Genomic DNA, 27,282 nt, shown 5'->3' on the forward strand with positions numbered 1-27,282 from the left:
TGTTGTCTAGTGCCATCCACTTATGGAAGTGATAATAGTGATGTTAAACACTGTCCCTGTCGTCTAGTGTGCCCCTCATATGTAAATGATAAATGATGTTAAACACTGTCCCTGTTGTCTAGTGTCCTCCTCATATGTAAGTGATGACAGTGATGTTAAACACTGTCCCTGTTGTCCAGTGTACCCCTCATATGTAAGTGATAAGTGTGATGTTAAACACTGTCCCTGTTGTCTAGTGTCCTCCTCATATGTAAGTGATGACAGTGAAGTTAAACACTGTCCCTGTTTGCTAGTGTCCTCCTCATATATAAGTGATAACAGTGATGTTAACGACTGTCCCTGTTGTCTAGTGTACTTCTCATATGTAAGTGATAATTGATGTTAAACACTGTCTCTGTTGTCTAGTTTCCTCCTCATATGTAAGTGATAGTGATGTTAAACACTGTCTGTGTTGTCTAGCGTCCTACTCATATGTAAGTGATAAGAGTGATTTTAAACACTATCCCTGTTGCTTAGTGTCCTCCTCATATTTAATTGATAAGAGTGATGTTAAACACTGTCCCTGTTGTCTGGTGTCCTCCTCATATGTAAGTGATAATAGTGACGTTAAACACTGTCCCTGTTGTCTAGTGTCCTCCTCATATGTAAGAGAAAAGAGTGATGTTAATGGCTGTCCCTATTGTCTAGTGTCCTCCTGATATGTAAGTGATGACAGTGATGTTAGAAACTGTCCCTGTTGTCTGGTGTCCCCCTCTTATGTAAGTGATAACAGTGATATTAAACACTTTCCCTGATGTTCATCGTGTTACACTGCTGCAGTCATTACACTTGGGTTATCCTGCCGTCAGGTGGTCCCACAGTCGGCCAGAGTTCCAAAGTCTTGGACCAGCGTCGGTTGCTGGCCAGCTTCTTCCTGGCGTCAATGCCAGGGGTATATAAGATGCATCTGAGGCCATTTTCTTCAGTCTTTCTTGCCGCGCGGTGCCCGAAGCAAAAGCAGTTCACAAGTGCCGGTCGGCCAACTCCTGAGATTTTCAAAGTGGAATTTCAGATCCGAAGTCTTCAATAAAGCTAAGTACCCCATTGGGGAAACTTTTTTCTTGCCTCAGACCGATGTCAGAAAAAGTTAATAATTGTATTTCTTGTGGGAAGCAAATACCTCATAAGGACTTCCACTGTTACTGTATTCCATGCTTAGGCCCTGATCACGACGTCACTAGTTGTCGGTTTTGTGCTAGATTTAACAAACGCACTATAAAACGATGTTTTGATTTTGCTTTGCACTACTTTGACCAAAGGTTCATTTATACTATGCCGTCGGAACAACAGACGGCCGCAGTTCTTAAAAAACGCAAAGACAAGGATAAAGAGAGACATCCAAGGTCCAAAACCGACGACAAAGCCTCTTCTAGGCCAGTCGCCAGTTCGCCGGTTCTCAGTGAGGTGCTTTTGCAGCCCCTGACACCCGCTACCTCAGAGCCGCAGGCCTCCTCCGACTCCCACGTGGAGACAACTAGGCCTCTGGAAACTCAAGGTATTAGGCCTACGGAAACTAATCCCTCAGATGGGTCTGGAGCCATTGAGCAGGCATCGGCTTCTGAGGGTGTTTTCAGACCTTCACAACTTACCATTAAAGCAATAGCCAAGACAAAAACACCATTAAAGATAAAGAAGCAAGTACAGCATTCTCCTGGACAGTCCTCCATGCCTAAGAAACAGAAGCTTAAAATGGCCGAATACCTCATGACTCTAATCAGGGTTTCCCACCCCCTCCTGAGAAAAGGCCTAGGCAGGATACAGACTATGATTCCTCTGATCGGGTTTCCATTTCCTCTGATTCCTCTTCAGACCAAGGATTCTCTCTACCCCCCTATGAGGACTCTGATGCTGAAGAATCTATTCCTTCAGCCTCTCATCCTGAGGATTACTCTTTTGGGGAAACTTTACATACCATGAGGGAGCATTTCCATTGGGAAAGTCAGGATTATTCAGAATCCAAGAAAAGGCTCAGGGACTTCCTTTTATTGCCTCAGCACAGGCCCCTGGCTATTCCACCTATGTTAGATATTGTGGATGATGTGTTCTCTGAATCCAGCTTATCTCCTGATTCTTTGCCCACTGCACCAGCCAAGCCAGATAGGTATTATAGAGTCCCTGACTCTCACAAGTTTCTTTATAAAAACCCTTCTGCTGACCCAGAAACCATTTCCCAGGGTCCCAAAGGGGTTAAGGCTTCCATTGCAAAAAATCCAGTCCCCTCTGACAGAGATTCTAGAGCATTGGATAGATGGGGGAAGAAAGTTTACACTTCTGCAACTTTAGCAGTAAGGGCTTTAAATTGCCAGTTTCACATGCTTAAGTACCAACAATATTTAATGGCTCAGTTAAAACAGAAAATTCTTGCAAGCTCAGAAGCTACTGACTATAAAGAAATTCAGGATTTATTGCATGCAGTTGAACAGGTGGGAAAACATACTCTGCAATGTGGTTTGGATTCTTTAGAGGCCTCTTGTAGAGCCGCAGTTACAGGTTCTGTGATTCGAAGACATGCTTGGTTAAAAGAACAGAGTTTACCTGATCATGTTAAGGCAAAATTATTGGATGCTCCTTTACAGCATGAGACCTTGTTTGGTGTTAAGGCAGAAGAGGTGTTAAAGAAAATGGAGGATAAAGCTAAATCTATGTAAACCGTCAAATATCTCTTACAGGTACAGCCACCTCGATTTAGCAGAAATTGGCCTACAAAGAATTGGTCCTTTCCGGTGTCAGACAGGCCACAGAGAGGTAGATACAGACGCCCAAGAGGCAGATCTCAACCCCAAGGATCTAACAGACAATGACAGTGGGGTACCTCAACCCCAAAAGGAGGTGAGGACAAGTCTCAACCTTATATGAAACAGTCCCAATGACTTCCCCCTTCGTATGCCAAGCACCTCTCTTTTGGCAGCCCCCTTAGGTGGAAAACTAGCACTTTTTTCTCAAAACTGGCAAACAATCACCCAAGACAAATGGGTTCTGAATATTGTGTCTCAAGGTTACAGGTTCCACTTTCACACTTTACCAAGGCTAAAAGGAATGCCAAACCTGCCACAAAATCAATGGGCAGAGGCTCAAAAACAAATTTCAGCCCTCATGGACATGAGAGCTATTCAAAATGTAGCACAGCAGGAACCACAACAAGGATTTTACTCAAGACTCTTCCTGGTCCCCAGAAAGGACAAAGCCTGGAGACCCATACTAGACCTTTCAACTCTAAATCCTTACCTGGATGTTCCGAAATTCAAAATGTTGACACTACAGCAGCTTCTTCCCATGCTGGGCAAGAAGGCTTCACTTGTTACTTTGGACCTCAAAGAGGCATACCTGCATGTCCCTATCAGACAAAATTGCAGAAGATACCTCAGATTCAAAGCTGGTACAATGCACTACCAATTCTCTGCACTGCCCTTTGGCTAATCTACTGCGCCCAGGGTCTTTACAAAGTGCCTGGCACCAGTAATTGCATTTTGCAGACAAAAAGGAATTCAAATATATCCATACCTGGACGACTGCCTCATTCAAGCAGAGAGAAAGGACATTCTTCTAAAAAGGTTGCTAATTTCTCTAGGGTATACAGTAAACGAAAATAAGTCAAAACTAGTGCCCTCACAACAGATGATATTCATGGGTGCCAGCTTAAATACAACGGCCCAGATGGCTTATCTCACGCCAGACAAACAAGTACAACTGACTCAATATTTTCAATTACTGGCAAAAAAGTCCCATCTCCCTGCAAGAAAAATTCTGCAGGCCCTGGGATTCATGGCATCCTGCATACTACTAATTCCATATGCCAGACTGAATATGAGGAAATTACAATGGTACCTAAAAAGTGTGTGGACTCAACACTCTCACAGTTTAGAAGCAGTAATACCAATAATTCCCTGCCTGCAACAGGAGTTTCAGTGGTGGGCACAGGCACGTCACCTCAACAAGGGTCAGCCTTTCACTCTACCCACAGCCAGGCAGACTCTAACAACAGATGCTTTGGATTATGCTTGGCGAGCACACATGGCAGGAAAATGTATTCAGGGCAAGTGGACCACAGACCAAATGCATCTTCACATCAATCAAAAAGAGATGTTGGCTGTTCAAAATGCCCTAACAGCTTTCAAGGACCTTCTGCATCCAGGACAATTATTATTAAAGACAGACAACACCACAGTAATGTGCTACATAATCAAGCAAGGGGACACTCATTCTTATCCCCTATGCAGGCAAGCCATGACCTTGTGGAACACAGCTCTAACTTATCAAGTTCATCTGCAAGCACAATTCCTGCCAGGAAAGAAAAATACTCTGGCAGATGATCTAAGCAGAAATATCATGGACCCTCACGAATGGAAATTGAAACCACAAATCTTCAGCATGGTAACACAAAAATGGGATGCCCAGAAATAGATCCTTTTGCCTCCACACTGAATTACCAACTACAAAAATTCTGCAAAAGGACTTACCACACACAAGCATGGAAAGTGGATACTCTTTCATTCAGCTGGAAAAGGCTAAAAGTTTATGCCTTCCCACCACTGCCTCTCCTCTCAATGGTACTCCTAAAAGCCAGACAAGAAAAAACACAGATTATCCTGATTGCTCCAGACTGGCCACACCAGCACAGGTACCCAATCTTAAAGAACTTAGCTCAAGGCCCACCATGGATTTTGCCTCAAATTTCACACCTTCTGACTCACAAAACAATCAGATCCTGCACAGTCAGCTCAAAACCCTAAACCTGGCTGCATGGCAGATTCATTAGTCAAACAGGCAACACCTCTCTCTAAAGCGGTTATGGATGTCATTTTGGAGGCCAGGACGCCTAGCACCAGGAAATCTTACTCAGAAAAATGGAAGAGATTCTGTGCCTGGAACCAGGCTCAAAGCCTTGACCCTCTTGTTCCAAACATTCCTCAGATTTTACAATACTTAACTGAGATGCTGGACAAAGGCCTATCCTTCTTATCAATTAAGATCCAGACCTCTGCCCTTTCAGCACATTACAACACAGATCCTCCTTTATTCTCTCATCCCTTGCTAAAGCAGTACCTCAGAGTGGCCAAAAACATAAGGCCACCCTGGAGATCACCAACACCAACTTGGGACCTCAATTTTGTTTTGGAAAAACTGTCCCTGCCACTTTTGAGCCAGCCAATACAGCTGATCCAAACTTTTTATCATGGAAAACAGCTCTGCTCCTGGCAGTAACTTCAGCACGAAGAGTCTCAGAGCTACAGGCATTAATGGCAGTGGAACCTTTTATAATTTTTCACCAGGACAGGGTTTCTTTAAGGACAAACCCTACCTTTATGCCAAAGGTGGTATCTAGTGTGGCTCTTAACCAAACCATCCATTTGCCAACTTTTTATCCGAAGCCCCAGAATAAAGGGGAGAAACTTCTGCACTCTTTGGACATACACAGGCAGCAATGCTTCTACTTGGACAAAACAAAAGCTTTCAGGAAAACTGAGCAACTGTTTGTAGCATATGCTGCAGGATCACAGGAAAACACTATCTCAAAGCAGACCATCTCCAAATGGATAGGACACTGTATTCATTACTGCTACACACAGCATGGAAAATCAGTCCCTAATAACATTAGGCCACATTCTACCAGAGCAACAGCCACTTCAACAGCCTTTCTCAGAAGAGTACCAACCAAGGAAATTTTGGAGGATGCAACTTGGAGTTAAGTGCACACCTTTACCAAGCATTACCACTTGCCTCTTTACTCTAAATCCAGAGCAGGAGTTGCCACTGCAATTCAGCACGGACTCATAGCCAATCCTAACTCTTTATAGACCCCACCCAACCTTAGCTTTGGGATTCTACCCAAGTGTAATGACTGCAGCAGTGTAACACGATGAACATAGTACAGTTTTCTACCTACCATAAATGTAGATGTTCGAGTGTTCACACAGCTGCAGTCCAGGTTACCCTCCCTCCATCCCCTCTGTCCTAGCTGGACTTATCTATACCTTTCTATCCTATACAAACTTTGTGGTGTATTTGCTTGTAACTGAAGGTATTGTTTTTATTTTATATATATGTTTTATTAGCAATATGTATTGCCTACCTAGTGGGGGCACCTGACATCTGGGGCAAGAAAAACTGAAGAAAATGGTGTCGGATGCATCTTATATACCCCTGGTGCGCTGACGTCAGGGAAGAAGCGGCAGCAACCAACACTGGACCAAGACTTTGGAAGTCTAGCCAACTGTGGGACCGCCTGACAGCAGGATAACCCAAGTGTAATGACTGCAGCAGTGTGAACGCTCGAACATCTACATTTATGGTAGGTACAAAACTGTACTTTGTGTAGTGTCCTCCTCATATGTAAGTGTTGACAGGGATGTTAAACACTGTCTCTGTTGTCTGGTGTTTTCCTCATATTTAAGTGATTAGTGAGATGTTAAACACTGTCCCTTTTGTCTAGTGCCATCCACTTATGGAAGTGATAATAGTGATGTTAAACACTGTCCCTGTCGTCTAGTGTTCCCCTCGTATGTAAGTGATAAGTGATGTTAAACACTGTCCCTTTTGTCTAGTGTCCCCCTCATATGTAAGTGATAAATGATGTTAAATACTGTCCCTGTTGTCTTGTGTCCTCCTCGTATGTAAGTGATGACAGTGCCGTTAAACACTGTCCCTGTCATCCAGTGTACCCCTCATATGTAAGTGATAAGTGTGATGTTAAAAACTGTCCCTGTTGTCTAGTGTCCTTCTCATATGTAAGTGATAATTGATATTAAACACTGTCCTTTTTGTCTAGTGTCCACCTCATATGTAAGTGACAGTGATGTTAAACACTGTCCATGTTGTCTAGTGTCCTACTCATATGTAAGTGATGAGTGATTTTTAAACACTGTCCCTGTTGCCTAGTGTCCTCCTCATATTTAATTGATGAGTGATGTTAAACACTGTCCCTGGTGTCTGGTGTCCTCTTCATATGTAAGTGATGAGTGTGATGTTAAACACTGTCCCTGGTGTCTAGTGTCCTGCTCATATGTAAGTGACAAGCGTGATGTTAAACACTGTCCCTGTTGTCTAGTGTCCTCCTCATATGTAAGTGAAGAGTGATGTTAAACACTGTCCCTGTTGTCGTGTCCTCCTCATATGTAAGTTATGACAGTGATGTTAAACAATGCCCGTTTTGTCTAGTGTCCTCCTAATATGTAAGTGATAAGAGTGATGTTAAACACTCTCCCTGTTTCGGGTGTCCTCCTCATATGTACGTGATAAGTGATGTTAATCACTGTCCCTGTTGTCTAGTGTCCTCCTCATATTTAAGTGATTCGAGTGACGTTAAACACTGTCCCTGTTGTTTAGTGTCCTCTTCATATGTAAGTGATGACAGTGATGTTAAACACTGCCCCTGTTGTCTAGTGTCCATCTCATATATAAGTGATAAATAATATTAAACACTGTCCCTGTTGTCTAGTGTCAGCCTCATATGTAAGTGATAAGTGATGTTAAACACTGTCCCTGTTGTCTTGTGTCCTCCTTATATGTAAGTGATAACTGATGTTAAACACTGTCGCTATTGTCCAGTGTCCTCCTCATATGGAAGTGATGAGTGTGATGTTAAACACCTTCCCTGTTGTCTAGTGTCCTCCTCATATGTAAGTGATAAGTGATAGACACTGTCCCTGTTGTCTAGTGTCCTCCTCATATGTAAGTGATAAGAGTGATGTTAAACACTGTCCCTGTTGTATAGTGTCCTCCTCATATGTAAGTGATAAGAGTGATGTTAAACACTGTCCCTGGTGTCTAGTGCCCTCCTCATATGTAAGTGATGAGTGTGATGTTAAACACTGTCCCTGTTGTTTAGTGTCCTCTTCATATGTAAGTGATGACAGTGATGTTAAACAATGTCCCTGTTGTCTAGTGTACTCCTCTTATGGAAGTGATAAGAGTGATGTTAAACACTGTCCCTGTCGTCCAGTGTGCCTCTCATATTTAAGTGATAAATGATGTCAAATACTGTCCCTGTTGTCTAGTGTCCTACTCATATGTAAGTGATGACAGTGATGTTAAACACTGTCCCTGTCGTCCAATGTACCCCTCATATGTAAGTGATATGTGTGATGTTAAAAACTGTCCCTGTTGTCTAGTGTCCTCCTCATATGTAAGTGATAATTGATGTTAAACACTGTCCTTTTTGTCTAGTGTCCGCCTCATATGTAAGTGACAGTGATGTTATACACTGTCCATGTGGTCTAGTGTCCTACTCATATGTAAGTGATAAGAGTTATTTTAAACACTGTTCCTTTTGCCTAGTATCCTCCTCATATTTAATTGATGAGTGATGTTAAACACTGTCCCTGTTGTCTGGTGTCCTCTTCATATGTAAGTGATGAGTGTGATGTTAAACACTGTCCCTGTTGTCTAGTGTCCTGCTCATATGTAAGTGACAAGTGTGATGTTAAACACTGTCCCTGTTGTCTAGTGTCCTCCTCATATGTAAGTGAAGAGTGATGTTAAACACTGTCCCTGTTGTCTTGTGTCCTCCTCATATGTAAGTTATGACAGTGATGTTAAACAATGCCCCTTTTGTCTAGTGTCCTTCTAATATGTAAGTGATAAGAGTGATGTTAAACACTCTCCCTGTTTTCTGGTGTCCTCCTCATATGTAAGTGATAAGTGATGTTAATCACTGTCCCTGTTGTCTAGTGTCCTCCTCATATTTAAGTGATTCGAGTGATGTTAAACACTGTCCCTGTTGTGTAGTGTCCTCTTCATATGTAAGTGATGACAGTGATGTTAAACACTGCCCCTGTTGTCTAGTGTCCATCTCATATATAAGTGATAAATGATGTTAAACACTGTCCCTGTTGTCTAGTGTCTTCCTCATATGTAAGTGATACGAGTGATGTTAAACACTGTCCCTGTTGTCTAATGTCAACCTCATATGTAAGTGATGAGTGATGTTAAACACTATCCTTGTTGTCTAGTGTCCCCTCATATGTAATAGATAAGTGATGTTAAACACTGTCCCTGTCGTCTATTGTCCCCCTCATATGTAATTGGTAAGTGTGATGTTAAACACTGTCACTGTTGTCTAGTGTCCCCCTCATAAGTATGTGATACGAGTGATGTTAAACACTGTCCCTGTTGTCTAGTGTCCTCCTCATATGTTAGTGATAAATGATGTTAAACACTGTCGCTGTTGTCTAGTGTCCTCCTCATATGTAAGTGATGAGTGATGTTAAACACTGTCCCTGTTGTCTAGTGTCCTCCTCATATGTAAGTGATAAATGATGTTAAACACTGTCGCTGTTGTCTAGTGTCCTCCGCATATGGAATTGATGAGTATGATGTTAATCACGATACCTGTTGTCTAGTGTCCTCCTCATATGTAAGTGATGACAGTGATGTTAAACACTGTTCCTGTTGTCTAGCACCCTCTTCATATGTAAGTGATAAGTGACATTAAACACTGTCCCTGTTGTCTAGTGTCCTCCTCATATGTAAGTGATGACAGTGATGTTAAACAATGTCCCTGTTGTCTAGTGTACTCCTCATATGTAAGTGATAAGTGATGTTAAACACTGTCCCTGTTGTCTAGTGTCCTCCTCATGTGTAAGGGATCACACTGAGGTTAGAAACTGTCCTTGTTGTCTGGTGTCCTCCTCATACGTAAGTGATAACAGTGATGTTTAACACTGTCCCTGATGTCTAGTGTCCTCCTCATATGTAAGTGTTGACAGGGATGTTAAACACAGTCCCTGCTGTCTAGTGTCCACCTCATATGGAAGTGAAGAGTGATGTTAAACACTGTCCCTGTTGTCTGGTGTCATCCTCTTATGGAAGTGATAAGAGTGATGTTAAACACTGTCCCTGTCATCTAGTGTCCCCCTCATATGTAAGTGATAAGTTGTGTTAAACACTGTCCCTCTTGTCTTGTGTCCCCCTCATATGTAAGTGATAAATGATGTTAAATACTGTCCCTGTTGTCTAGTGTGCTCCTCATATGTATGTGATAACAGTGATGTTAACGACTGCCCCTGTTGTCTAGTGTACTTCTCATATGTAAGTGATAATTGATGTAAAACATTGTCCCTGATATCTAGTGTCCTCCTCACATGTAAGTGACAGTGATGTTAAACACTGTCCATGATGTCTAGTGCCCTCCTCATATGTAAGTGATAAGTGTGATGTTAAACACTGTCCCTGGTGTCTGGTGTCCTCCTCATATGTAAGTGAAGAGTGATGTTAAACACTGTCCCTGTTTCCTGGTGTCCTCCTTATATGTAAGTGATAAGTGATGTTAAACACTGTCCCTGTTGTCTAGTGTCCTCCTCTTCATATGTAAGTGATGACAGTGATATTAAATACTGTCCCTGTTGTCTAATTTCAACCTCATATGCAAGTGATAAGAGTGATGTTAAACACTGTCCCTGTTGGCTACTGTCCTCCTCATATGTAAGTGATGAGTGCCTTAAACACTGTCCCTGTTGTCTATTGTCCCCCTCATATGTAAGTGATAAGTGTGATATTAAACACTGTCCTTGTTGTCTACTGTACTCCTCATACGTAAGTGATAAGTGATGTTAAACACTGTCCCTGTTGTCTAGTGTCCACCTTATCTGTAAGTGATAACAGTGATGTTAACGACTGTCCCTGTTGTCTGGTGTCCTTCTCTTATATAAGTCATAAATTATGTTAAACACTGTTCCTGTTGTCTAGTGTCCAACTCATATGTAAGTGATAAGTAATATTAAACACTGTCCCTTTGTCTAGTGTTCTCCTTATATGTAAGTGATAACTGATGTTAAACACTGTCTCTGTTGTCTAGTGTCCCCCTCATTTGGAAGTGATGAGTGTGATGTTAAACACGTTCCCTGTTTCCTGGTGTCCTCCTTATATGTAAGTGATAAGTGATGTTAAACACTGTCCCTGTTGTCTAGTGTCCTCCTCTTCATATGTAAGTGATGACAGTGATGTTAAATACTGTCCCTGTTGTCTAATTTCAACCTCATATGCAAGTGATAAGAGTGATGTTAAACACTGTCCCTGTTTCCTGGTGTCCTCCTTATATGTAAGTGATAAGTGATGTTAAACACTGTCCCTGTTGTCTAGTGTCCTCCTCTTCATATGTAAGTGATGACAGTGATGTTAAATACTGTCCCTGTTGTCTAATTTCAACCTCATATGCAAGTGATAAGAGTGATGTTAAACACTGTCCCTGTTGGCTACTGTCCTCCTCATATGTAAGTGATGAGTGCCTTAAACACTGTCCCTGTTGTCTATTGTCCTCCTCATATGTAAGTGATAAGTGTGATATTAAACACTGTCCTTGTTGTCTACTGTACTCCTCATACGTAAGTGATAAGTGATGTTAAACACTGTCCCTGTTGTCTAGTGTCCACCTCATCTGTAAGTGATAAGAGTGATGTTAAACACTGTCCCTGTTGTCTGGTGTCCTTCTCTTATATAAGTCATAAATTATGTTAAACACTGTTCCTGTTGTCTAGTGTCCTCCTCATATGTAAGTGATAAGAGAGATGTTAAACAATTGCCCTGTTGTCTAGTGCCCCCCTCATATGTAAGTAATGAGTGTGATGGTTAAACACTGTCCCTGTTGTCTAGTGTCCTCATCATATGTAAGTGATGACAGTGATGTTAAGCACTGTTCCTGTTGTCTAGCATCCTCCTCATTTGTAAGTGATAAGTGATGTTAAACACTGTCCCTGTTGTCTAGTGTCCTCCTCATATGTAAGTGATGACAGTGATGTTAAACAATGTCCCTGTTGTCTAGTGTCCTCTTTATATGTAAGTGATAGGAGTGATATTGAACACTGTCTCTGTTGTCTAGTGTCAGCCTCTTATGTAAGTGATGACAGTGATGTTAAACACTGTCCCTGTTGTCTAGTGCCTCCCTCATATGTAAGTGACAAGTGATGTCAAACACTGTCCCTGTTGTCCAGTGTCCTCCTTATATGGGTGCTGACAGTGATTTTAAACACTGTCACTGTTGTCTAGTGTCCTAATCATATTTAAGTTATGACAGTGATGTTAAACACTTGTCGCTGTTGTCTAGTGTCCCCCTCATATGAAAGTTATTAGAGTGATGATAAACACTGTCCCTGATGACTAGTGTCCTCCTCATATGTAAGTGATAAGCGATGTTAAACACTGTCCCTGTTGTCTATTGTCCCCCTCATATGTAAGTGATAACAGTGATGTTAAACACTGTCCCTGTTGTCAAGTCTCCTCCTCATATGTAAGTGATGAGTGTGATGTTAAACACTGTCCCTGTTGCCTAGTGTCCTCTTCATGTGTAAGTGATAAGAGTAATGTTAAACACTGTCTCTGTTGTCTAGTGTCCTACTCATATGTAAGTGATAAATGATGTTAAATACTGTCCCTGCTGTCTGGTGTCCTCACCATATGTAAGTGATAAGTGATGTTAAACACTGTCCCTGGTGTCTACTGTCCCTCTCTTTTGTAAGTGATTACAGTGATGTTAAACACTGTCTCTGTTGTCTAGTGTCCTCCTCATGTGTAAGTGATAAGTGATGTTAAACACCGTCCCTGGTGTCTACTGTCCCTCTCTTTTGTAAGTGATTACAGTGATGTTAAATACTGTCCCTGTTGTCTGGTGTCCTCACCATATGTAAGTGATAAGTGATATTAAACACAGTCCATGTTGTCTGGTGTCCTCCTCGTATGTAAGTGATGACAGTGATATTAAACACTGTCTCTGTTGTCTAGTGTCCTCCTCATATGTAAGTGATAAGTGATGTTAAACATTGTCCTTTTTGGCTCGTGTCCCAGTCATATGTAAGTGATAAGTGATGTTAAAAACTGTCCATGTTGACTAGTGTACCCCTCGTATGTATGTGAAACGAGTGATGTTAAACACTGTGCCTGTTGTCTAGTGTCCTACTCATATGTAAGTGATAAGTGTGATGTTAAACACTGTCCCTGTTGTCTAGTGTCCTCCTCATATGTAAGTGATAAGTGATGTTAAACACTGTCTCTGGTTTCTAGTGTTCCTCTCTTATGTAAGTGATGACAGTGATGTTAAACAGTGTCCATTGTGTCTGGCGTTCTCTTCATATTTCAGTGATAAGTGATGTTAAACACTGTCCCTGTTGTCTATTGTCCTCCTCATATGTAAGTGATAACAGTGATGTTAAACACTGTCCCTGTTGTCTAATGTCCTCCTCATATGTAAGTGATAACAGTGATGTTAATGACAGTCCCTGTTGTTTTGTGTCCTCCTCATATGTAAGTTACAGTGATGTAAAACACTGTCCATGTTGTCTAGTGTCCTACTCATATGTAAGTGCTGAGTGATTTAAACACTGTCCCTGTTGCTTAGTGTCCTCCTCATATTTAATTTATTAAGTGTGATGTTAAACACTGTCCCTGTTGTCTGGTGTCCTCCTCATATGTAAGTGAAAAGTGTGATGTTAAACACTGTCCCTGTTGTCTGGTGTCCTCCTCATATGTAAGTGATGAGTGTGATGTTAAACACTGTCCCTGTTGTCTCGTGTCCTCCTCATATGTAAGTGATAAGAGTGATGTTAAACACTGTCCCTGTTGCTAGTGTCCTCCTCATATGTACGTGATAGGTTCATAGGTTGATACTAGGCTATCTGCCCTAGGGCATTAATAAGCCTAGCCAGAGTGTGTTTGGCTTTCTCCACCCTTTTTATTTATTTGTTTGCTTTTGTTTAACCAGGATGGTCCATTGGGCCAAGTGAACCCATTTTCAATGGAGTCCTGGGGAGAAAAGCTCCAACAAAGAATACATGTTACAGAGATAAACATTACATAGCATAGAAGGCATAACAAGGTATAGTTTACAATCGGTAAAATTATAAACAAAAATAAAATAAAAATTAACAAATTCTTTTTTTTTTTTTGTTATTGAAGGAAATCAGGATGATAGATGATATTAAGAAATTGATTATGAGTAAAATAGATGAGGTGAGGGTGATAAGAATACAGGAGACTGCTTATGTGGGGTGGGAGCAGGAGCATTCCCATGTGGATGTAAGGTACGAGTGAAGTGATTTTTTGAAGGTTGGAAGGCTAGTGATGGTGCGAATGGAGGGAGGGAGAGAGTTCCATAGTCGAGGTAGGGAAAAAGAGAGGAGGTTATGTCCCGGGGGGCGAAGGGGTCTGTAGACGTCTATTAGGTTTTGATTAGTAGATCTTAGAAGTCTTTGAGTCTGGTGAATTTTAAAGGTAGTAGATAGGGACAGACAGAGGGATGGTTGGAAAATGAGTTTGTGTGCATATGTGAGTTGGGTGTAAGAGAGGTAGTTGGGAAGTTCGAGCCAATTTAGTTTATGGAGTGGTGCGCAGTGATGTGTTGAAGCTTTGTTACTAGTGGCGAATTTGGCTATTTTGTTGTAACAGGTAGATAGTTTAGTTTTGATAGATGATTGTAGATTAGTTAAAAGGGGGGCACCATATAGGAGAGAGGGTAAGAGAAATGTGGTAGAGAGAGTGAGTTTGGTTGCTGATGAGAGGAATCGCTTGTGTCAATAGAGCAGGCCGAGTTTTTGGTGAGTTTTTTTAATGTTTATGAGTAGATGGGACTCAAATTTAAGTTTATCGTCAATTTGAACTCCTAGTAGTTTGGTTTTAGATACTAGTTCAAGTGGAGTATTATTTTGACTGGTGATGGAGAATAGTTGTCTATCAAATGTGTTGGTTTTAGAGGGGGTAAATATCATTAGTTTTGATTTAGCTGCATTAAGTGCAAGATGATTATCTTGCATCCACTGTTCTGTGGTGGAGAATGCTTCTTGAGTGAGCTTTAGGAGGGATGGAATGGAAGAGGCTGCACAGATGATTGTAGAATCATCTGCGTATTGGATGATTTTAGCATGGGGGATAGAGTGATAGTAATCATTTACGAAGATGTTAAAGAGGAGGGGGACTAATATGGGGCCTTGTGGGACACCTGTGGGGGTGTTAAGGAAAGAGGAGATGGCTTTTTTTCCATTTGACAGCTTGTTGCCTGTTTGAGAGATAGCTGGTGAACCAATTAAGAGTTGAAGGTGATAGGTTTAGCTTTGACAATTTAGTAAGTAGTAGGTTATGGGAGATGGTGTCGAATACCTTGGAGAGATCAAGTAGGATGGTAGATACAGTAAGACCAGAGTCTCTAGCTTTATTCACAGTTTCAAGAAATGAAAGAAGGGCTGTCATGGTACTATGATTAGGGCGGAAGCTGTGTTGAGTAGAAGTTAGTAGGTTGTTGTCTAATAAATGGGGAAGGAGTTGTAAATGGATACATTTTCTAGAATTTTTGAGATAGGAGAGAGGATGGCGATGGGCCTGAAGTTGGTAATGCTAGTGTTATTTCCTCCTTTATGAAGGGGAATGATGAAAGCCTTTTTCCAGATTTGTGGAACAAGACCTTCTTGGATGGAGCAGTTTATTAGGATACTAATTGGGAGGGTGATGGCGTCTGCAGATGTGCTGAGGAAGTGTGAGGGGATGTTATCGGGGGCATTGGTGCATGGTTTTAACTTCTGTAGTAGTTTTTTTATAGTGGAAGTAGGAATGGGTTTCAGTGAGAATGTAGATTCTTTTAGATTAGTTGACTGTGCCTCTTAATAGTAGGTTACTGAAGATAGCCCATTTAAGGTTAGTTTACTGTGCCTCTGTCTAGCAGGGACACAGAAGAGATCCCAGCGGTAAACTTACGATCTCCCATCCACTCGTCAAGATTTCTCTTGATGAGGGTCAGTGAGGGGCTCTGCCTAACATGGATTGGGATTTTGTTCCAGAGTGAGGGGAGCTTCTGGGATATTTATCTGTCCCTCCAGCATGTCCTATTTATTTCTGTGCTGAGGTTTAAGTCTCTGGCGCGTGTGGCTCTAAGGGATTTGGATTTCCTGAGGTGGAGCATGTCCATTAATTCTGGGTTGGACATGGCTTTATACGTCAGGCACAAATCGCCTCTGAGTAGGCAGTAAGCAACTGAGTAGAGCTGGCGTTTCTTTAGCCAAACTGCACAGGGCATCTGTTTGAGTCCCTTGATCCTCTTGGTGAGGCACTTTTGGGGTTTTCCAGTTGCTGCAGGTGTTGGGTAAGGTACATCCGAAATGGGACATTGTATTCAATTATGGGCCTGATGAGTGATGAGTAGAGGGGCACAATGACCTCTATTGATCTAGATGTGAACCCTTTTGTGATAAGGTGGGCTATATAGAAGGTCTTTCTAACCACTTAGGCAACGTGATTGTCAAAGGAGAGATTACTATCTACTTGGGTCCCTAAATCCCTAATTACTTCTTTTGTACTTATTGGATTACCACCTATGTGGTAATTTGTGGGCCCTTTGTTTTTCCCAAAGGGTATTACTATGCACTTTTTGGCATTTAGCTTTAGGCCATGGCTCTGGCACCAGTTATCCATCTCTGTGAGACCCTTTTGGAGGATGCTTGTGTCAGCCGGAGAGTCGATTATGGCACCCAGTTTGCAGTCATCTGTGAACTTGGTCAGCCATAGTCCTCCCATGTTAGCGTGTACCTCAGAGAAATATATACCGAACAAGAGAGGTCCAAGGACTGAGCCTTGTGGGATGCCATTTGTAACTGGTTTAGAGTCTGACATGGCACCTGCAATTCTGACCATGTGGGTTCTATCTCTGAGCCAGTTTGCAACCCATTTTGTGACATAGGGGTTGATATTTAAGCTGGTGAGCTTATTTATGATGCCCGAGTGGGATATTGAGTCGAAGGCTTTTGTGAGGTCCAGGTAGGCTGAGTGGACTATGTGTGGGCTGTGATGACAGTGATGTTAAACACTGTCCCCTGTTGTCTAGTGTTTTCCTCATATGTATTCTGTGCTGACAACGCTTACTGTATTAACTTTTAAAGTAACTAAGAGTAATATTTAAAATTCCCTGGTCACTACTGCCTCCCCTCTCACAAATGCCATACCTTCTGTTGTTCTCCTAAATTATTAAGTGAGTTAGGATAATATTAAAGCTTCCCTGGACCTTAATCTCCCCTCACCCATGTATTGCAGGATTTGGTCAGTAGTGTAAATTAGTTTGGCAGTATGTCAGCACCTACGCAAACATTCACACACACACACACACACACACACACACACACACACACACACACACACACACACACACACACACACACACACACACACACACACACACACACACACATGCATACAAACATACATACATATGTAAACACTCATTGACAGTCCCATACACACGTGCACGCAGACATTCACCATAGGCTGCCCCCTCACCTAATCACACTTATAAACACACCCACCCATTCATCCGTACAACAGACACACAGTCACAAAGATACATGCACACACACACACACACACACACACACACACACACACACACACACACACACACACACACACACACACACACACACACACACACACACACACACACACACCACACACACACGCACACGCACACGCACACACACACACACACACACACACACACACACACACACACACACGCACACACACACACACACACACACACACACACACACACACACACACACACACACACACACACGCACACACACACACACACACACACACACACACACACACACACACACACACACACACACACACACACACACACACACACACACACACACACACACACACATGCATACAAACATACATATGTAAACACTCATTGACAGTCCCATACACACGTACGCAGACATTCACCATAGGCTGCCCTCACCTAATCACACTTATAAACACACACACACACACACACACACACACACACACACACACACACACACACACACACACACACACACACACACACACACACACACACACACACACACACACACACACACACACACACACACACACACACACACACACACACACACACACACACACACACATACAAACACACACACACACACACACCAGCTCTACCTAGTCCCTACCTAACCTCCTTGTTGCCGACACACACACACACACACACACACACACACACACACACACACACACACACACACACACACACACACACACACACACACACATGCAAACAAACCCAAAACCACATATACCCCTACAGATATGCACACATGCTGTCACACATATACACACTAACCCATCGCCACTACTACCTTTCTATAGACACTTACCTGATCATACCTTTCTGATGGCCTTTCCATTAACTTCAATGGGGGAATTTTTTATATACTGTAAACTGTCTGTAACTGGAGCTTTTCTCCTCAGGTCTCCACTGAAAATGTGCTCTTGGCCAAGCTGGACTAACCCAGTTAACAAGTGTCAACAAATAAATAAATAATAAATAAATAAATCAGAGCTTTTTGCTGCATTGAGTAACCCAGCTGTCCCTGCTAAATTATGCAGGGCAGGCATTTCTGAGAAAGAGTACATAGCTAATTAGCATGGGCCACTCACCTGGAATTCTCCATTAGTATGTAGCATGGCTGTTGAGACATCCCACCACAAATACTGTACATTCTTTGTGTATGCCTGTTTCTGTGTATGAAAGGGCTGCCATCAGTAGGAAAGTGGCCATCTTAGAGCATACCCACACAGTAGCACTTTCAGAATCCCAGTATATGTTCATGACCAATGAACATTGCAGGTAAGAAGGTGCCCTTACTCTTATAGGTGTGTGATCTCACACTTCGTATACTTAGTCTTGAGAAGAACGGATGCAGTGAGATTTTCCTCCTTCAAAAGCACTAACATTAAGGGGTTTTAAGTTAAGCTGCTTTTGTGGATCAAAGGAGTAAAGCAGTCAGCTTGTGTGATGGTGTTCAGGGTTCAAATCCCAAAAAAACACATATTTGGGGTGGAATGTTGGTGTAATGGTTAAGGTGTTTATCTTACAGACACAAGCTGTAGGGTTTTATTCTCACATGTGGTAATTAACTAGGCTTGCAATAGCATGTAAGGGCAGTTAGCCTAGTACTAATCTATGAGCCTATGAGATCAGTTTTGGCTAGGCTTAAAAAGGGCCTTGTTGTCATTAGCCTAGTAAGCACCCATGGACCTATAATGTTATATTATTGACATTTATGTCAGTGGTGTATAATATTAGTGTGTTTGATGTCTTCTCAAGTACCTAAATCTATATATAAAGCTCCCAAATGCTTTATTCCATGCACCGGTCCCTTGAAATTACCTATGGTATGATCCTAGTTATTCTCATTAAGGGTAATATATAATTATAGCCCATGGGATGGGTAACGCAGTCTATAATCAAATGGGATAGGTTATTTTAAGCACAAAATGGGAAATTGGCTAGGCTTAAAATGACCCAAAATGGCAGCTAGCCTTGTACTTATCTATGAACCTACATTTGACATATGCAAAATAACCTATTTTTTTTAGGTTTTCATGCACATTTCAGGAATGTGGTGGACACTATGGCTAACAAAACTGAAAAAAGAAACTCATTGAGTAACCATATTGTCCTGGAGCAAGGCGGTTAGCAGGTTTGTTTTCTGTAGTGACCAGCACAATTTTACTTACCAAAGAAGTGCCTTTTTGCTTAGCAGAGGTGTACTGGATATGGTTATATCTGTCCACTGACAGCTACCTTTGACAGAGCTGTTCATAAATGTAAACCCAAGATAGACAAAGGGTATCCTGAGCATTGCAACCAGGTTTATCATTTGTCGCACGGTATCTATGATCAATATGCATGCAAGTACTTATGAGAATACCAGTGGACATGACTTGGAGACAATATACACATAGCTTAGCAATGTATAGTCCACATTTAACATAATGTTTATCACTACAGTGGTGTAGATGAAGTAGGAATTCTTATCTTTATAAGTACTACATATGCATTTCCACATTGTGCATTCCAAATCTGAATGCCTCAGTAACACCTGTAGCTGCATGATATCCATTCCTGCATTATACACTCCAGATTATTATGCCTCATTAACACCTCCCAATGCATGATACAACCAATAAGATTCTAAAATGTTACTAGTTCAAGCTCACAGCATGCTGGTATGCACACAGGACAGCAGGTCTTGATATTTGCTATGCCATATAACAACGTGGCTGGGCTAATATATGCCTTCGGGCAGATAGCCCAGTACCAACCTGTGAACCTATGTGCAAAATGATACTGTTGTGCAAAGCTATGAAGATCCCCTGAATGTGTACAATATCAGATCCTGTAAACAGTCAGGTAGCGAGTACATCACCAGGATCAGCGTTAATTTTCAGAGTGTCTGATGAGTGTGCAGTACATGCAACTTTGCTGGAGGAAGTACATGTCCATCCATGACAGCTTCTTGCACAGCATTCTGAATCACCAGGATCCTATACCAATAACAATGCTGGTGTATGGCCCATACATGATGTAAGATATCACCCATATCAGGAACCCTCTTACCTTGATGTACATCACCTTAAATTAATTTGCCTGACAGGGTAACAGCAACAAGGGCTGATGTCCATGTCTTTACTTACAAGAAGCTTCTTAAGTCTTGTGGCATCCATCGGGAATTGCCTGAGCACTGCATTATTGTGGTTACATGTAGTGTATGCTCAATTTACAAGGAATTGAAGAATCACCAATAAAAAGACAGGTCTAGCTGGCAAAAGGCATTAAGGTCTCAAAGAGCCAGACTTAACAAAGTGACCAAAACAACGACAAATAGCATACCATTGTGTTAGGCAAATGGGTCTATCTATCTATATACATTACAGCATTGGACTATATTATGGTAAATAACAAGGTAAAAATAGAATTCAGAGTTAGACATGACTGTCTGTCTCTTTTATGCATGATTACAGTACATTTCATTGTACTCACTACTGGACTGTTTACAGGATCTGATATTGTACACATTCAGGGGATCTGCATAGATTTGCACAACAGTATAATTTTGCAAATGGCATAACAAATATCAAGACCTGCTGTCCTGTGTGCATATCATGCATTGGGAGCTGTTAATGAGGTATCATAATCTGGAATGCATAATGCAGGAATCGATACCATGCAGCTACAGGTGTTACTGAGGCATTCAGATGAGCACTGTGCTAGATGGATATTTCCTGTACATTCCTCAGAGCAGTACAGTACATCACAACCCACAAGAGCAACAGTGAGTGTTGCCTTAGACAAGTGTTATTTTAATATATTTAATAACCGAGTAAGCTGACTGGGCATACACATTCCATTCTGAGCAATCCAGTTTCTGGTTAAGTGACTTAGTTAGTAAAAGGAGGTAAGAAGAAGCAAACCCTCGACATTTGGCTGCAGAAAACAGTTTGTTAATAACTCCTCTGCACTAGCTTCCAGGCTTTCCATGTATCAGGGCGGTGCACTATATTACAACTACATAATGGGAATAATGGGGGGAGGTGTTTATCCGTGTAAGGTACAGTGCATTCACATGGGCAGCCATTTTATGTTAACATGCAGAGTATACTGGAGTGTTAGCAACCATGACCTCTACAACCTAAGATGAGCAAAGTGACCTTTGTACACTCAGACATGACATTTTACAGATTATTGGATGTTATGAAGAACTACTTTTCTTTAATTTAACTTGAGCACATCATAACTTTTTCATAAGGGGTGGCGGATATAAAATATTAGCTAAGTTATTTATAGGGGTAGTCACAGCAGATGGTCTATACAAACAGCATGCAAGAGCTTTAAGGAAAGCTTTTGGAATGACTGCCAAGGGAGCCTGCAGGATTTTTTGCAAGGGGGTGCAAACCTAGACCCCCCCACTCAGCTCCCCCACAGTCATTCCAGTGTCCCATTACTTGGCTATTTCTCCCCAGTTGCCATAAACATTGCTCAAAACTCTCAGTGAGCAAACAGTTTTATGCTTTACTTTTACAATGTCAATGATTACAGACATTTGGACTTAATTTACAACTTTTATTTCAAATTGTATAGCACAAACACTGATGGACATTTGCTAAACAAAGCAATAGTCTTACAATGACAACAGACAGCATTAAAGCTTCTCTACCTTTGAAACTCACATTCACTGAAACAGCTTTGAAACCCACATTCAAAACAAAAGAACACATCTGACCAGTGGTAGGTTAAGTTTACCTTTGGGCTGTTTTCAAAGCATAGGCTCCTTGCACACATTTTTAGGGCCGCACAAAAGTTCTTTGATTCACCTTCCTGATTGTATTAATTATAATATATAATTGAATTATTTCCCTTGTATAATACAGCACCACTTGTTAGAGTGTTTTAAATTTATAGTTTTGAACATTTTCCAGTAAGCAATGAAACAAAACATACAAACCAATAATGACAAACTGCCCAGTTCAGAACATTTCAACCATAAAAGGCCACTTAAACTTCTGTCATTACAATCCACCAAAATCAGTCAATATACACAATCTCTGCAGAAGTAAAAGTCATCTGAATAATTCCGCATTAAAGTTATCTGAAACTAATGATGAGGTTGTTGTTAGAAAACAACTGTATATTTCGGTGTTTCACATACAAATTCAGTGCCTGCTTCCCTCAAAGAATAAATTGTCTGTTACATTAAAAAAATGTTAAGCTGGTATATTGCAATAGAGAATGGATGGCAAGCTGAAAAACAGGTTCATAGTTGCCAGGCATCCCATCCAAAGGAGGACAGTCTCAGGACTGCAGCACCCTACCCCCTTAAAATACAAACCTACATGCTGTGAGAGTAGAACCTACAGCCTTCTACATCAAGATGCAAGCATGCTATCTACTGTGCTACTAACACTGATTTAAGATTCTATACCACAACAGTGATATTGTTTGCTAAACAAAACAGTTGCAAATTTTAATCAGACGAGCAGCCGTAAACTTCTCTTCCCTTGAAGCTCACAATTCCTTGAAAATGCACTTGAAACTAAATTTCTTCTGCTAACCTTAATTAGGACATTTCACTGTCTCTCTCTGTCTCTCTCTCTCACACACACACACACACACACACACACACACACACACACACACACACACACACACACCAACCTCTTAGTGCAAGAAATGTGGACAGAGCCTAAAATAAATAGGGACAAATTATAAATATTGCTCTCATGAACTTAGAAAACTGGTAGAACAACGGGGTTTGTGTTAGTATGCATTTTTCTAAAGGATGTGACATCTAAAACTGAAATGTCTGTTATTTAGCAACTTCAATCCTTTTTAGGAGGAATATGGGGCAAAAATCTGGATAATTGCAGGGTATAACCCCCCTGTAACACACACTCCTACCCCTTTTACTTAGACACACACACACACACACACACACACACACACACACACACACACACACACACACACACACACACCATAAGGCAGCTAACATACTAAATGCACAGTATAATTTACAGAAGTGTTTATACTTTGTTAAATGGAAAGACACACACTAGTTGTGCATGCCTCCTTTCATGATGGACCTAGGAGTACCATTTTGTTAGCATGACTTGCTTAGAATGATGCAGCAGATATACAGATAGAGCAGAAATGATTGTATTAGAAACTGAAGATTCTTCAGAGACGGTCAGCAAAGGTATTCTTGTAATTGGAGATTCAGTTATTAGAGGAACTGATACTTATATTTGCAGAGATGATAATGAACATCAAGTAGTGTTATGCTTGCCAGGAGCAAAAATAGAAGATGTGAAACAAGCCTTGGAATGCCTTAATGTAAGGAAGTATGGATCTGTTTTTATTCATGTTGGTACAAATGATTTTACCAGCAAAGATTCTCTGACTGTTAGTCGGGAACTGACGGCCCTCCCAGACAGGACAGCTTGTACTGGTGTAAGGACATGTTTTTCACAAATCACCTTTAGAAAGGATAGTCAGGTCACTGTGAATGAAAAGATTTTTTGGATAAACACCTACATGGAAAAAATGTCCTGTTTTAAAAAATGGAAATGTGTAGAGCATCCAAACCTTCTTTTGGGCACACGTGTTCAGACAGGATGGTATGCATTTGTCTAGATCAGGGAAGAGAATTTCTGCAGCAGATATTTTGTAATATTTGACAAACACTAGCCAGGATTTTTTCCAGGTCAAAAATGTTAACAATTCACAGATAGCAACATTTGATGCATCTCTGATGGTTGTTAATGCTAGGAGCATTAATAATGAAGTTCTTTATTAGATAATTTGCTATGTTCCCACAAGATTGATGCTGTTATAGTTTGTGAAATATGGTTAAAGAACAATGACTGGAAACCAGTTCTGTCAGGGTATAAATGTTTTTACTGCAACAGACATTCTAACAAAAAATCAGGTGGAGGTGTTATGATAGGGATTAAAGATAGCTATGAGACTTGTGATTATTACATGTTCAATGATAACACCAATACTATAGACTGTGTAACTGTGACAATAAAGACAACCCTGGAACATATAACAATTGTTGGAGTGTACAGACCACCAAATTCAAGTGCAGATGACCTAGAGGAATTCATACATTTCTTACATGAAACACAGGAGGGAAGAATAATATTAGCTGGGGATTTAAATTTACCAGAAACAGACTGGAATAATATTGATTTAACAAAGTTAGTAAAGAAATTATTCACTGAGTATATTCAGGAACAACAGATGCTTCAGATTGTAAAAAAACCTACCAGGGGACGGAATATACTAAATATTGTTTGTGTTCCCAAAGAAATTACTGTAACTTCAAGTCAAGTTTTACCACCATTGATGTGCAGTAATCATGGGGTTATTAAGGTTAATTTGTTGCTAGATAATTCTGCCACACTAAAATCTAAGCCACTGCACAGAAGGTTAATTACAGATTATAGGGAAGCAAAACAGTTACTATAAAAGACTAACTGGAGTGAGGTGTTCAGTGGAAAAACTGCAGATGGAATGTGGAAAGTTTTTAAAGAGAAATTGTTTGAGTGCAAAAAGTCAAAAAAATGTTTAACATCAGGATCTAGGCATGCAACATCAGGGGGTATATTTCCATAAGAACAAGATACCTGATTAAGGTGAGAGACAAAAAATATAAGAAATGGAAGAGAGGTTGAACTACAACTTTGAAAACTGAAATAAACAAGCTGGACAAACAGATTAAGCATAGTGCTAGACAAGATCAAGAAAAATTTGAAGAAAATTTATATAAAGATATTGAGCATAATAGAAAACCTTTTTATAGACAGATAAGATGTGGAAGGAGTAAAGATACACAAATTGATAAACTGTGTGCAGATTCTAAAATTTATTCTCAGACACAACAGATTATAGATATATTTATAAAATCTTATGCAAAACAGTTTGGCTCCACAAAAGGAGTGGTAAGTTGTCCTAGTAACATCCAGGTAACCCCAGATACTGAAATCAAATTAGATTATATTGAAAAAGAACTGTGCAAACTGAATCCAAACAAAGTGCAGGGAGGAGATGGAATAAGTAACAATGACCTGAGAACACTTAAGCAAGAATTACACTACCATTATATCGATTATTCACTAGGTCATATAAATATGGGGAGATTCCTCAAGATAGGAGACATGCACTTATTAAACCTGTCTTTAAGGGAAAGGGGAGTAGGACAAACCCAGGATCATATAGACCCTTAAGTCTACTTTCATGTTGTAGAAAAATAATGGAGAAGGTAATATTGGATAAGTTATTGTCAGAACTGGATAGGTTGGGACTTGAAACCATATATCAGCATGCATATGTTGAAAATAGATCTATTACCACCTGTAACATGATGTTCTATAACAATATAATAACAGCTATGAATGAAAAATTGTGCTGTGATGTGATTTATATAGATTAACTTCAGCATTTGACAGGGTCATGCAGAAAACACTGATCAATAAATTAGTACAACTAGGTATTGATGTACTGTTGATAAGATGAGTAGCTGCATGGCTTACAAATAGGGCATGGCAAGTATCACACACCAACTGGACAGGTAAAATTCTTGGTTACAGTCAAGGTGTCCCACAGGGCTCTGTACTAGACCATTACTTGTTTAGATTGTATCTTTCAGACCCTACTTTTTCATCTGAGATGTTCTATAGTCTATATGCTGACAACCTGAAATTGGGTAAACTGATTACAAGTGTTACAGATAAGGCATGTCTACAAAATAATTTGACTAAATTGACCATTTGGGCACAGGAGAATAATATGTTGATAGATACATCAAAAACTAAGCATATGAGATTTGGGAGACATAAACTGAAAGGTGAATATTTAATACAGCACAGAGTGATTGAAACTGTAGACTCATTTAAGGACCTGGGTATATGGGTCGATTCAGCTATGAGTTTTTCTAATCATATCAACCAATTGGCTAATGATAGTTATAGAACTATAGGTTGTATAAAAAGATTTACTAAGTCTAGGAAATCAAACATAATGAAGACATTGTTTGTTAGGTACATTAGACCCAAACATTGAGTATGGAATAACAATATGGAAACCCTATAGGAAAACAAGCATGAATAAACTGGAAAGAGTACAGCAGAAATATACTAAGGCCATCCATGGATGTGAAAATTTAAGTTATTATGAAAGACTGAAATATCTGAACTTGTACAGTGTCTCTTACAGATATTTAAGAGGAGATCTTATTCAGGTATATAGGGCATTTAGAGACAACTACCTCTGGGAATGTTTGGGGTTATCAAAAAGTACTAGAGAATCATCAGATAACCTATGTAGAAGATTCTATAGGAATGAAAAGTGTACTAATTGGTTCTCTGACAAAGTAGCTGATGCTTGGAACAGACTACCAAATTACATTAAAGCAAGTACTAGTTTAGATATTTTTAAGAACAGTCTGGACATTTATTATGGGAACAAGTGTTTTGGCATATTGGCAAGCTAGAAGGGCTTTAATGCCCATGCTTGAAACATTCCTATGTATGTATGTATGTATGTATGTATGTATGTATGTATGTATGTATGTATGTATGTATGTATGTATGTATATGTATGTATGTATGTATGTATGTATATATGTATGTATGTATGTATATGTATGTATGTATGTATGTATATATGTATGTATATATATGTATGTATGTATATGTATGTATGTATGTATATGTATGTATGTATATGTATGTATGTATGTATGTATGTATGTATGTATGTATGTATGTATGTATGTATATGTATGTATGTATGTATGTATGTATGTATGTATGTATGTATGTATGTATGTATGTATGTATGTATATGTATGTATGTATGTATGTATGTATATGTATGTATGTATGTATATGTATGTATGTATGTAC

Source organism: Protopterus annectens, chromosome 1.part1 (genome assembly GCF_019279795.1).
Source record: "Protopterus annectens isolate FY-2018-M chromosome 1.part1, PAN1.0, whole genome shotgun sequence".
NCBI classification, from domain to species: domain Eukaryota; kingdom Metazoa; phylum Chordata; order Ceratodontiformes; family Protopteridae; genus Protopterus; species Protopterus annectens.